Genomic DNA, 15,467 nt, shown 5'->3' on the forward strand with positions numbered 1-15,467 from the left:
GTTATAAGACTTTTTTCTCAGACTATCTAGACATAACAAAAACCTAGCATCATCTATTTTTTATCCACCATTCATTATTAAAGTCATAGCTTTCTTTACATGAATACAGAATTTTTTAAGCCTCATTCTTCCCAAAAGAGTTCTCATTGGATATTCACCCCCAAACCCAAATATAAAAGCACAATTTTTTGAACACAAGACATGAAGAAATGCATGGCTACAAATATGATTAGGAATGGTTACCAGGTCATATTCATAAGACTAATCAAAGTTTTGCCATAGTGAAGTTATCAATGCAGTTCTGCTTCCCTTTAAAAGAAAAATGGGTTTTCTTATTAATAATTACCCTCTAAACAAAATTAAAACCTTTTTTATCCCCACACTAATAGGTAAGATAACAGAATTTTAATATGTGGTGTTTCAAAAGAGATAAAGAAGTTCAATAAATGAGCATATCTATTCTTTATGAGGACAGAATTTAAAGAGTGGGGGCATAAAAATTTTTATTAGGAAATTCAACATTGTGGATTTGAGAAATTCTTCATTTTTTTAAGCTGACTCTGTAATATGCAATAATCTTTCCCTTTGAGTATAACAATTAGAAACCATGAGTACATCTCAATTAGATACATAATTTAGTTCAATAGATCAAATCAGTTACAGATTGAAATCTGTTCATGAAAATGTGTGAAAGAAATTTAGACTTTATTATATTTACTTACTAAACAATATTCTCTTGAAAGGAGACAATGCTCAGGGTACCAAAGCATATTAAATGAATCTCATTTAATGACACATGAAATTTAATCAAAGTTTAATATCAAACATGTTTGGGTTAATTTGTAGTAAAAGATCATCAAGGACGATAATTTATATATTTTCCTTCTTTCAATTACGATTGCAACTATTAGTCTATTTAAAATTCCTCATCATCTTTATTCATGCCTAACACCAACTTAAAACAATGAAAGGTTTTTAGAATATTAAAAACATGTAAGTAAAAAACCTAAGATGATCATCTATTCTTTTTAATTACACCTGAGATTTTTATTAATTTTGCCTATAATTGTTTGATTTTAAAATATTTCATCTACTCCTCCAATGATTCTCAACCTACCTCTAGACCTTTGTTCCTAATATCACTTTCCAATAAAAAGACACAGAGCTCCTTGGTGAAATGAACTGATGGGGCAAGAAATGCACAAGATAAACCTAGAGGCAGCTGTAGTGAAGGAAAGGTTGGAGGTGTTCAACACACCTTCAACTATGAGAGCAAAGCATCGATGGGATGGAGGCATCAACCTCAAGAGCTTGGGATGGTTGCAGCTGGAGCAAATTGAACAACAAAAATAAGTAAAATAACATTAGATTATAAGGTAACCCAAAATATGCAATAAAACTCCATGAGTCCATAAAGATAAATAATAAGTAGAGACAAACCTTCTTTACAGAAGAATTCCAAATAATTATGTTATCTTCAAAGACAGGGGCATAATTCCCAGCACTTAAATGGGGTCTGTGCATAATGACTTTTTCCCAGTATGCAAGATGGAAAGAGTTTGGAGGGGTAGACATGGGGTGACTTAACAGTGCGGAAATTTGAAAACACCATCTCTGGAAGGTGTTTCAGGTCAGCATTTAGGATAGGCCATGCAAAGAGCAAATAGATTATTGTTATGATGGGATGACAATGTCACTTGATATCTTTGTTCTTCCTCCCAAAACTCATAAACCCACACTAAACATTTAAAAAAAAAAAAAAAGGTCAGGTAAATTTGAAATAAAAACACCTTGACAAAATATCTAACTAGGAATCCTCAAAACTTGCGAGTCTTCAAAATCAAAGTTGAGAAGACTGTCATGATAAAAAGCCTAAAGTGACATGACAAATAAATACAAGGCACCATCCTACACAGTACCCTAGAACAGAAAAAGGACTTCTGAACAAATTATGGACTTAGTTAATAAGGTATCAGTGCTGATTCACTAATTGCTACAGATATATGATACTGTGGCAAGATGTTAATAATAGGGCAAACTAAGTGTGAAGTATACAGGAACTCTGTCTTCTGGATTTTTCAATAAACCTAAAACTGTCCTAAAAATAAAGTCCACTTAAAAAGTGGTTGTTACAAGTTAAAAATACATGCTCTTAGAAACCAAAGGAAATTAAATAGACACTCTTTGTTCAATCAATACTGGAAGCTATTACCAAAGAAAAATGAACAATTAAAACTTAACAAACACCACATGAACATTTTAACTGCCTTCCAAATGGAATGAAGTGAAATTCAGGTTGACCAACCACAGTTGCATATGCGCATTGTATGAGATAACACGTTGATTTCAAATCCTATTTGGTTTCTGTCTGACACTCTGCAGCATTTGTAGCATGTCGGAAGCCTCTACATGGGAAGCAAATATCGCGGGAAAGATGCTTCTCAGCCCATTGCTATGGTGTTTTGGTTGGCATGGTGACCCATTCTTCCTCATTAACTTAACATGGGGGAATCAAGCACTTAGCAATTTCGTGCGTACCCATGGCAAGCCCTTTCTAGAGCTAACTATTTGAAACTGAAGTGCCCAAAGAGTTCAATTAGTAGAACTGCAAGGGGTGTGCTACAGCCCCTAACCCATTACACTAAAAGCAATCCCTGAATGCCAGTCTTCAGAGTAATCTTGTTTAGCTTAAAATAAGAGGTTTAACACTTCCCACCAGGCAGTGCGCTATGGTCAAATCAGGTTAGCCACAAAAACAATTCAGCCTTTATGAAGAAAATATGTGAAGAAAATATCCTTTGTGACCTGAAAAACAAGGACAAAACAATAAAAATGTTTTAAACCAAAGTAAAGAAGACATTTCACGTTGACTGACTAGCAAAATACTTGGATTTATATTAAATTCCTTTCCCCATACTTTAAGAATATACCTAATGGGAGGGGGGGTGATAAAATTAAAATAGCTTGCAATTAATTTAATTTTGAAAAAGAACTTTTTTCTATCAATCTCTCCTCAACTGGGCAACTGCACTGCAAATTCATTTCCTGCGCCAATGGATTAAACTGCAACATTCTTTTAACTGTGTGGCTTTAGTGCGACAAACTCCACAAACTCGCCATTGTGAGATGCCTTCCAGTCTCATTAATGAGTTGAGCATGTGAGCCCAGCATTTTGGAAACATAAAGAGACAAATTATAATGAGACTTCACTCAGTAGGGAGGCTAAAATACAGCAGTCTCCTCTCAAAGATATCATAATGGGATAGCAACTTAATGAGTGTGGGAGTTTTCCTGTGAAAATACAAAAGACATCAAGAGGAAAAGATTTTATATATGCAAATACAACTTAATACACACCTACACCTTATAGATGTTCTTTCATAAGAGCATCAGTTTAATGTTTTGTTTTTATATGGGAATATGCTCTGACTATGTACTTAAGACTTGTCTTCTGATAAATATGGAGTAAGTTCATTGTCAGATGGACAAATGATTATTTACTGTTTCTCACAAACAGGCAACCCTTCATCTAGCCATATCTCACTTTAACCTTGTCTTTATTCTTGAAATGGCCACAGTGGTTTATGAAAAGTAACACTAGTTTTCTTGATTGGGCAACTGAGTCACAATAGTTTCCAAAAGAAAATTTTCACATGGGAAAGCATCCACTGACATTTATAATCTTTCAATAACCAGCGATTTTGACTATTCAACAATTCCCAGGCAACACTGACAGGGACATCAGAGCTATTAGTCATTCAGAGCAGATTGAAACTGGAATGTTCACAAGGTCAGATGAATAGGAACTTTTGGATTTACTGAGTAAGCAGTGAGGTCATCACCTGTCCCCGATCCTCGCCAGAAAGAAAACAGAATAAATGGATGGTCATGCCAACTTTTGAAGTACATCATCGTAGCAAAAAGAGTTAAGGTTACTAAAATGTTTCAGGAAAAAATAAAGCAACTCTACTTCCAAATCTTTGTTGGTTTGACCTCTTTGGTTTGCTCACTTCGGTGCTAGAAAATATGTGAGAAGCAACAAAGTGATCACAGTGTCTGTCCCATGACATCTAGCTATTCTAAACAAAAATGGACAAACCAAAACTGAGTCAGGGGATGCACAGCATGGGAAAGAACAAAAATATAATTTGTTTTTATGTAAAGAAGAGTCATCTTTCAGGCCTATGCATCTTATTACTCTGAAGGCAAATTTCCTTTTGAAGGATAAAACTGTAACCCTTAATGGAAATATTTATTACCAATAAATGAGCATTTTTGTTTTGTTTTGTTTGGGTACCAGAGATTGAACTCAATGGCAGTTAACCACGGAGCTACATCCTCAGCTCCCCAGCTCCTTTTTATTTTGTGTTTTATTTAGAGATGGGGTATCACTGAGATGCTTAGGGCCTCTCTAAGTTGCTAAGGCAGACTTTGAATTCAGGGTCCTCCCATCTCAGCCTCCCAAGCTGCCAGGATTATAGTCATACACCATAGCACCCGGCCAATAAATAGGCTTTTCCAAAAGCACAAACATTTGCACCATCAAATATGCATTTATTAAATAACTACCTTCATTTTGTGGAATTAATCACCAAAAAGGCTAACCCTCAAATTATATCTGCTTTAATAAGCTAGTTGCATATTTCATGTCTTCCAGAAATAAGAAATTATTAATGTAGCTGCCAAGTGGCTACTGGTTAGATGTTTGGGAACAAATAAAATCACGACAAAGTTTTTTTTTTAGTTAAGATTCCATTTTGGTAGCCTCTCCAAAAATATGTGCTCTTTACCAGTAGCAACTTGGCAATATGTGATTTTTGAAGGCTTTTGGTGATGGCTACCACTCTTAACAGATGAAATCTTTGTGTGGTTGTAATCTACCCCATTTCTTTCTTTCCCTCTTCTAATGTGATATTTGAAATTAAATTTTGATCATATACTACCTTTCAAAGATCATATGTGCAAACTGAAATGTGCAGAGTTCAAAGGCAACTTCCCAGGAAGACTATGAAACAGAAAAGCCCTCAAAACTGTAAAACCCACATAATCATGCAGTTTTATCCTCAATTTGAGACTTCACAGAAACCCCCAAATTTGATCTTACCTCTAATTCGTTAAAAAATAATTATCTATTTAATAAATACCTATTTCAAGAGTCATTAAAACTCTCATCATTAATCTTCCTTTTTTAAGCATGCCTAGTCTTTGTAGTTATCATTAAAGTACGGAATTTCAAATTATTTCAGATTGAGTTAAAAGTTGGTGTTTTTTCATTAAGATGTGTCTTTGATTTCTTTTTTACATTATCAATAAAAACCCTAGAGTTAAATAAGATTTACTGCACAAATCTCTCATGAGTCTTCAAAACATATTTGGATAATTCTTTCAGCCTGACACAGCTCCAATTAGCACTAATCATTGCCATGCCACAATTATTTAAAATTAAATAAATTGAACTTACACGTGCAAACATTTTGCAATTCACCCCGCATCCACTTCTCTTTTCAAGTTAACTCATAAGATTAGACAACTTGTTTTAATAGATTGTTATCATTGGACTAAGTCCAAAAGTCTAATGGGAATTCTGTCTGCTTTAACAGTTGTGGTTTAGCAGACTCTCTTTGACTGAGCTGTCAATCATTTTTTGACTGGCTCATGCCCTTGGAACCCTGCTGAGAAACAAGCAACAAGTTTTTTCCAGGTGCATGACTGACAGTAAGTCTGGATTAGTGAAAGGGAAGGGAAAGGGAAGTGGAAGTGGAAGGAATCAGTTATGATACCTTACTAGGACCTCTGCCTAAGACCTCCTTATTAAAACATGCTCTTGTTAAAATGCATTGGCTGTCCAAGTCCTCTCTATGATGCCTTCTTAGGCACCTTCAGTGTAACAGTGAGCACCAACAACATTCAAAAGTGCAGAAAATTCAGCTGAGCACAGTGGTGCATGCCTGTAATCTCAGCAGCTCGGGAGGCTGAGGCAGGAGGATCCCGAGTTCAAAGCCAGCTTCAGCAACTCAGGGAGACACTAGCAACTCAGGGAGACCCTGTCACTAAATAAAATACAAAATGGGCTAGAAATGTGGCTCAGGGGTTCAGTGCACCTAAGTTCAATCCCCAGTACCAAAATTTGTGCAGAAAATTCATGAAACTTACACAGTAATAAAACCAAAGGACAAGCCAGGCAAGGTGGCACACGCCTGTAATCCCAGTGGCTCGGGAAGCTGAGACAGGAGAATCACAAGTTCAAAGCCAGCCTCAGCAATGGTGATATGCTAAGCAATTCAGCGAGATCCTGAATTTTATTTAGAGAAATAAAACACAAAATAGGGCCAGGGATGTGGCTCAGAGGTTGAGTGTCCCGGAGTTCAATCCCTGGTACCTAAAACAAAACAAAACAGCCAAAGGGTGTGTGGGGGGGGACTATAAACACTGTGCTGCAAATCTGATTACCAGAAAACAATAACAATTGCAAGATGCACTAGTCTTAGCCCCTAACACAACACTGCCTTTTAAGTAATATCAGGAAATTTCATTTCAGAATAAGTTTCCATAATAACTCCTTAACCAAAAACACCAGAACTTTTATAGTAAGGATCATATTTCTTAATAAATCCATTATTATTCTATTCTGAACCATACCTCAAATCAAATCAACCCACATATCTTATTCCTTCAACAATCTAAACAAATGCAGGTCATTCAACCATTATGATAAATGGAGTACCAATTAAGCATCATTATATTTTTCTGTGAGACCAGATATTATGAGGAAAGGGAGAATTGTGCATAATTGCCTAATGAATTCAAACACCTGTTAAGTCATTTTATATCTCCCAGATGGGGTCCTGGCATCTAGTGAAGAGAGCAGTGCGTAGGAAACATCCTATTCAATTACTGTATCTCACTTTGGGATGTGGGGGAAATTATTTATTATTAGTAGCAATACTAATTATGAATGTTGATTAAATATTTTACAGTGTTTTTATATGTTCCCAGCTCAAGTAGTTCCTTCTAATACCTTAGGATGTTTACAAACTTTATTTGTATTTTCCAAAAGATAGGTAGGATTCAGGGTGTTTAAATGTGTTACATAGAACCCACAGGAAACAGTAGAGAAAAGGACACAAAGTCACATCCCCTGATAAGGCCAGGGTTCCGTGGCTTTAATCACCCAAGAAGCACCCTGTATGCTACACACACACCATCTCCAATTCTTCAGCTGATATCACCTCCTCAAGCTGCCCTCACCCTCTCTGACCTCAAGGTAACATCTGACATAAAACACCATCAACCAACTACCGAACATGGTGGCACATACCTGTAATCCCAGAGGCTCTGGAGGCTGAGACAGAAGGATTATAAATTCAAAGCAAGCCTCAGCATTCAGTGAAGCCCTAAGCAACCTATTAAATCCCTATCTCAAAATTTAAAATAAAAAGAGCAGGAAATGTGCCTCGGTGCTTCTTCTGTGTTCAAATCTCCAGCTTGGGAAAAAAAAAATTCTAGAAATGTAAATCCAAACTAGTTAGATTTCATCTAACTCCAGTCAAGAATTAAAGTTATCAAGAATATAAGCAACAATAAATGTTGGCAAGGATGTGGGGGAAAAAAAAACCTCATACATTGCTGGTGGGACTGCAAAATGGTGCAACCATTATGGAAAGTAGTATGGAAATTCCTCAGAAAACTTGGAATGGAACCACTGTTTGACCCAGCTAGACCACTCCTCAGTTTATACCCAAAAGACCCAACATCAGCATGTTACACTGACACAGCCACATCAATGTTTATAGCAACTCAATTCACAAAAGCCAAACCATGGAGCCAACCTAGATGCACTTCAACAGATGAATGGATAAAGAAAATGTGGTATATATACATAATGGAATATTGCTCAGCCTTAAAGAAGAATGAAATAATGGCATTTGCCGGTAAATGGATGGAGCTGGAGAATATCATGCTAACTGAAATATTCTAATACCCAAAAACAGAGGCTGAATGTTTTCTTCGATATGTGGATGCTAATTCACAATAATGGGGGAAGCTAGGGAAAAACAGAGGTACTTTGAATTAGGCAGGGGGAAGTGAAACGGGGGGAGGGGCTTAGGAGGTAGGAAGGATAGTAGAATGAATCAGTCATTATAACCCTATGTTCATATATGATTACATGACAGGTGTGGTTCTACATCATATACAACCAGAAGAATGAGAAGTTAGACTATTTATTAATGATATGTCAAAATGCATTCTATGGTCATATATAACTAATTAAAACAAATTTAAAAAAAAAAACTACAGGGAAAGCTCATAAAAACCACAATTTGGTAAATGCTAGAAAAGACATATAAGTCAGCAATTTATATACTTGCAAAATCTAGAACACTGAAAAATATCTCTTCAATGATTATGGTTCAGTGACAAAACTATGGTCCAGTGACAAAAGTCATGGTCGGGACTACAAATCCCATCTTCCTTTGTGTTTACAAAATGGTGTTTTATCCATATGTCTAAATACATAACCACTATTCTTCATTAAGAACCCACACAGCGTTTCCTAAAGAACGAACAATTCGATTTCAAAGTTTTCAACCTAGGGTCCAAAGTTGTCCACAATTGAGCCTATATTTGCCATCTGTGTGAGTCAGTCTTCCACAGCTATGATGAAATAACTAATAACAACAACTTAAGTGTTTATTTTTTGGTTCTTAGTTTCAGAGGTTTCAGTCCACGGTCTGCTGGATCCACTGCTTTTAGGACTGTAGCAAAACAAAGTCATGGTGGAGGGCCCCGTGGAGAAAGGTACTCAGCTCATGGCAACCAAAAAGCCAAGGGGGCGATATCAGGGACAAGATCTACTCTTCCAATGAAGTAGACCCCCACTGAACTACCTCCTCCACAGGCCTCACCTCCTAGAATTTCCACCACCACCCAACAGCATTCTCAGCTGGAAACCAAGCTTTCAACACATTGCTTAAATAGCATGGAAGAGAACCACTGGGACAGGCGTCTCCTGTGTTTCTCCTTTGCTAGAAAAGCAATACACCTTCTTTGGAAGACAGAAATACTTTGGAGGACAAAAACACGTAAGTTTCAAAATCCCCAAGTCATAATATTGATATATTTATTACTTCAAAACTTCAAACTCCCCTATTAACATTCTCTTTATCATTCTGAGTGTAAACCAAATTCACTTCCGTCTACCAAAAGTTGTCACTCTCTTAAATGTTCTTCATCTCCAGCTTATATTCCAGTTCTTCCATAAGACTTTCCCAATTTCTCCAGGCTCCATTCATTAACCTGTGTTCTTGAAGCCCTCTAGCCTTAAAACCCTCACCACATATGAAAGATATCAAATATAATAGAGGTTAGATCTAAAGTGGTTAAGGCCCAAAGTGACATTAAACATACAACTTTAATCTTATTATCACATTCTCACAGAAAGCAGTCTCACTACTCCCACCAGAATCCTAGCTCTGTAAGGGCATTGGGTTCACGGATTGAGGCCGTCGACAGCAACTAGATCAGTAGTACCTGGCCAGAGGAGGCACATCACATTAGGTGGATTAATAAGTACATGAATGATTGCATGAATGACCAAACACCACCAACAACAAAAATCAAAAGAACCAATTATAACAGGGGGCATGGGTAAGGGGGTTCTTTGTCTCATGAATTCAAAGAAGGAAATCCATCAACACAAGGGTGAGAGCAAAGTAACAGGATTTATTAGAGTAAAAGGAAGGAAGGATGGGAGGAAGGGAGGAAAAGTGAGCTACAGAAAGGGGAGGAGTCCTGGGATAGGGGTGCCAATGGGTTGTCTGTTGTCTAAGGGCTGGGTGGGGTAGTGGTTATGGGCTTGATCTGTCTCTTTAGATGATTGGTGGGATGACATGTAAATAAATATAGGATTCAGAAAGAAGCCAATTAATTCTATTTTTGCTTCTTCAGCAAATCTGGGGAGAGTATTTTCAAGGCTTTATTAACATAAGAGTAGGGGGTGAGGGTTTGTTGGTGCAAGAGGAGTGCTTTAGAGATTTGTGGTAGGGTGGTACGAGAGGTGGGGGGAATAAGGAAGAACTGTTGCAGGTGAAGCTGTCAGAGGCAATGACAGGGTCCTCTCCAGGTCTGGTGTTTCCTACTAGGACAGCATGGTCTCCTTCACTCCTTCCCTTCTCTGAAGCCCATATCCTATTAGCCTATGGGTGGTCTATCTTCCTCCCTCATAATGACCCAAGAAAGCAGACTAGAAGGTGCCTGGGGCAGTTACAGATTTATACCAGAATCTTGATACCATGATCAATGTGCCAAAATTGATCTCTATAGTTTATGGACCTATACAAAGCAGCATACAGCAGTTATCTACGGTTTCACTTTACTTGGTTTAAGTTCCCCACGGTTAGCCATGGTCCAAAAACAGTAAATGTAAAATTCTAGAAATAAACTATTAAGTTTTAAATTGTGTGCAGCTTTGAGCAGCATAATGAAATCTCACATGGCCCTGCCCAAGATGAAAGGTACTCATGCTACATACCTCACCCGTCTATTAGTCACTTAGTGGCCTTTTTGGTTATGAGAGTGACTGTTCTGATCCCAGTGCTTATGTTCACGTAATTATTTTGCTTAATAATGGCTCCAAAGCCCAAGAATGGAAATGTTGGCAATTTGGATATGGCAAACAGAAGCTGTAAAGCAGTCCCATTAAGGAGGGAGAAAAATATACTAGGGCTGCTGAGCTCTATAGTAAGAATGATTATTTTTTCCTGAAAAACTGTGGAAAAGAAATAAGGAAATTTGTACTAGTTTTGCTGTCATGCATCAAACTGCGTAAGGCATGAACACAATGCATGATGAATGCTTATGTAAAATGAAAAAAGCATCAAACTTGTGTTATTTGTGTATAGGAAAAAACACAGTAGATATATAGGGTCTGGAAATTCTATGGTTTCTTGCATCAGAGGGGACTTGGAAATTACCACCTATGGACAGCGGGAACTACTATAGAAAGGGACTTCTTTGGCACTTTTTAAGTCTATGAGGCTGGATGATACTGCAGCTGTGTTTCTTCACACAATTTATTTGAGGGTCCCTTTTTCCTTTTTTAACAGTTTGATTATTTTCCCCCTAGAGGGCACTACATTAATTTGGGATTTTAAACAATGGCAAAGTATTGAAAGCTTCTTTTGGTAAATAAGGCCTATTCGTTCTTGAAGAAATGATTTTTCACTATATTTTAAATATACTTAAACAGGCAGATCAAGCTCCTAATCCTTAGGGCTATGTGTAATCATTGAAGAGCAGCAGACTGATAACAGTGTCTTCAGGATGAAAAGAGGAAGAGATGAAGGAGGGGAGACAGGTAAATGAGACTTCAGCTCATTAGACTTTCTCCACCTGAACACCACGATGGTGGTCAAATTACTTAATGACTCTGGGCACTTCCAGCACTAAATGAAAGATCTTAAAATACCCACTTTACTTCCTGGGGTCTTCAGGAGGTGAACTCAGGTATTAAGATTTATAAACAACACACAAGTGGACAATGGAAGAAGTTGCTGATGGGAAAGACGTGATATTGTAACAGCATATAGTGGTTCTTTCAAAAAAGATATTGTGAAATTCACCTAATTTGTATGTTGACTTTGTGCTTCTCTGGGACTTGAGTATGTGGCTCCAGAGACAAGGTTATTGGAAATCTCTTTTCTAAATATGTCTGTTAAAAATATAGCCACATACTAAATGCCTGTAATCCCAGAGGCTTGGGAGGCTGAGAGAAGAAGATCTTGAGTTCAAAGGCAGCCTCAGCAAAAACAAGGTGCTACCCCCTCTCCTCTCCTCTCCTCTCCCCCCGCCCCCTACTCTTTCTCTCGACCCCCTTCTCTTCTGCAACTGGCCTCTATAGTCCTGTTAATAAAATCTTGGACAGGTTGTGTGTGTGTATGTGTGTGTGTATATATATATATATATATATATGCCTGAGCAACTCAGTGAGACCCTGTCACTAAATAAAATACAAAAAAATGGGCTGGGGATGTGGCTCAGTGGTCGAATGCCCCAGAGTTCAATCCCTGGTATCAAAAACTAAAAATTAAAAATTAAAAAAGTGTAAGATCTCATTAAAAAAAAACCTAGCCACATACTATCACTGTAGTGAATGACAAAATTCAACAACTGATGAATGTAAAAATGGATAGTTATTTCCTTGTGCTTCAGGGCATCATAGTATTCACAATTATTGAAATTACTTTAATGAACTTTGACTTCTAAAAAATGGTAAAAATTACAAACATATTATCTTTCTGGCATATATTTTTAAGTTAGCTAACATTCAGAGAGGGTAACTGTATTTAAATGGTTCACATTTGTTGAGCCCATGTGGCAAGCGCTTAGGGTTTCTATGCAGTAACTCATTTGATCCTCAAATACCCTATTATTTAAGATGCTGGCACTGAAGTACAAAGAAGGAAAAATCAGGATTCCCAGGTCATGCTGCCATTAAAGTAGCAGGCATTATTTTGTCTCACATAGCCAGCAGCTTGATCCAAAAAGGGAAGAAAGTACTATAAATCCTTGAAAGGGGGAAAAAATGGCTTTGAAAATGGACAAAGCCCAAAAGACCTAAAAACAGCATACTACAGGGACACAGCCACATCAGAGTATATAGCAGCACAATTCACAATAGCTAGACTATGGAACCAACCTAGATGCCCTTCAATGGATGAATGGATAAAAAAAAATGTGGCATATATACAACGGAATATTGCTCATCACTAAAAAATAACAAGATCATGGCATTTGCAGGGAAATGGATGGCATTAGAGCAGATTATGCTAAGTGAAGTTAGCCAATCCCAAAAAAACAAATGCTGAATGTCTTCTCTGATATAAGGGGGGTGACTCAAATGGGGTAGGGAGGAAGAGCATGAGAAGAAGATTATCACTGAATAGAAAAGAGAGGTGGGAAGGAAAGGGAGGGAGAAGGGAAATTGCACGGAAGACGGAAGGAGACCCTCATCGTTATACAGAATACATGTATGACGATGTGAGAAAAAAGAAAAAAAAGAAGTGAGTCACATTAGATTGGATAGAGAGAAGTGATGGGAGGGGAGGGGAGGGGAGAGGTAGGGGGAAAAGGAAGGACAGCAGAATAAAATAGACATTATTACTGCTGTATGTATATACGTGACTGTGTGACCAATGTGATTCTGCAACCTGTACACTCAGAAAAATGAGAAATTATACCCCATCTGATTCAAATGTATGATATGTCAAGATCATTGTACTGTCATGTGTAACTAATTAAAACAAAAAAATAAGATAAAATAAAATGCTTGGGAATAGGGAAAAAAAAGGAAAATGGACAAAGCTATGCTAAAGTGGACTAAGTAATTGTTATTAGTATGCACTTACAGAACATTAAGGATTCGAAGACTTTGAATTGATGAGTCTGAAAAACAATGGGAAATAACCAAGTTCACAAAGATTTTTCCAGATTTAGTTATCTTTCATTTCCCTAAATCTGAACCAATGATTCTAATGGTGTTTGACTGCCCTAACTGCTCCTGATTTGTACAGAACACAATGGCCCATTTTTAAAGAGACATAATAAAGCAGTAAATATAACATTTTGAAACTCTCTGCTACCTCCCAGCTGAAGTATACACCTTTGCCAATGCTCTTACAACCAAGATTTTTTTTTTTTAAATACTCACTACCAAAGTCAATCACTTCATATCTACCTGGGGAGGTAAACACTGTAGGAGACAGACTATCTCCCCATTAGAACCAACACCAACAACTCTGAATAAGGGAAAGGAAAAAAAACAAAGATATTAAGCTGATATGAGATTTACTTCCTAATTTTTTCCAGTGATAGCTCTCCTTCATGATATAAAGCAACTGGTGTTTGTTTTATGAAAAACAAATAAATATATTTAATATATCTAAGTAACTTAGCGGGGGGGGGAATAAGAGAGATGAAAAAGAAAAATACACATATCCTCTATAAGCTAATTTGAACTGAAAATATATTTTTACAGCTGCTAAGAACTTCTAGAAGTGGTTTTTCTTGGTTTTTTCTTCTGCTTTCTTTAAGGGGAGAATTGTTACTGAAGTTTATATTATCTGATTATTTAAATGAATTCAGTATCAAAAGAATAACTATAGTGCTAAGTCTGGACTTAGTTAGTATATTCTTCTTTAGCCTAGAATTTCCAAACACAAAGCAGGAATGGAACAGAGATTTGTGGCCAATGTGCCCATCAGCTCTCTGATAAAATACAGAGTAGAAAAAAGACCTTATGCCCTTAGGATCAAGCTGGGTAAATTAAATTGTTCTTGGTTTCTCTCAACTACAAAATCACTTTTACAAAAGTCAAAGAATAAAGCAAAAACAAGTCAATAATAAAATTTAATTAATAATTTGGAAATTTAAAAAAAAAAATGTTCTCTTGATAAAAGTGTTAAAAGTCCAGGTAAATTTAAAAAACAAATGGGAAAGCCCTTTTTGAAATGCATGCAACTTGGGGGCTGGGGTTATGGGTCATCAGTAGAGTACTGGCCTAGCTTGTGTGAGGTACTGGGTTTGATTCTCAGCACCACATATAAATAAATAAAGTCCACTGACAACTAAAAATAAAAAATAAAAATAAATGCATGCAACTTGCATAAAATGGAATGCTTTGTGTCACTACAAAGGATTATTCTAAAATTAATTGTTCTAAAATTAACCTACAAAGAGAGGCTGAATCACTTACACAGGTTGGTATAAGTTACAGTGTAAGTTACTAGAAAGATCAGAAATAAGCAGACCAAAGCCAGAGCCACATCTATTTGTTTGCCACAATATAAACATCAGAGGTAAGTATGAGTAGTTGTGGCAGAATCCACTGCCCTCAAAACAGAAAACATTCACCATCTTGCTCCTAATTCTTTACTTTACTTTTTTTTTTTTTTTTGTACTGGGCATTGAACCCAGAAGCACTTAACCCACTGAGCCACATCCCCATCCCTTTCATTTTGAGACAGGGTCTCACTATGTTGCTTAGAGCCTTGCTAAATTGCTGAGGCTAGCTGTTAACTTGAGATCTTCCTGCCTCATCCTCCAGCGTCACTGCAATTACAGGCATGCACTACTACACCCTGCTCCACCTGGCTCTTTACAGAGAGAGGATGCAGACCTCTGAGATTAAGCATCATGAGTGATGAGTTTAACATTGGATAATATTATTCCTTTAGGTCTTTTAAAATTTTCACAATAGATAATGGGAAATTAATTTCAGAATTTAAGGAAAAGCATGCTATTTTTCTCATAAAGAACAAGGGATCAGAGTCACTCCTGGTTCAATGCATAAGATGAGAGCAAAACTAACGTAAAAATAACATGCATTAAGAGCTACAAAGTATAATAGATTTGGGAAAGATTCCATTTTAGATAATCAAGTATTAACTGAATTTAAGAAAACAGCAAAA

General features: G+C 36.9%; 1 protein-coding gene across 6 annotated transcripts in view; it reads right to left on the reverse strand.

Annotated features, from left to right (window-relative positions):
* Tmtc2 (transmembrane O-mannosyltransferase targeting cadherins 2) overlaps positions 1-15,467 on the reverse strand; it is a 376,362-nt gene that overhangs the window by 194,366 nt on the left and 166,529 nt on the right. The window lies entirely within an intron of this gene.

This window comes from Ictidomys tridecemlineatus, chromosome 6 (genome assembly GCF_052094955.1).
Source record: "Ictidomys tridecemlineatus isolate mIctTri1 chromosome 6, mIctTri1.hap1, whole genome shotgun sequence".
NCBI lineage: Eukaryota > Metazoa > Chordata > Mammalia > Rodentia > Sciuridae > Ictidomys > Ictidomys tridecemlineatus.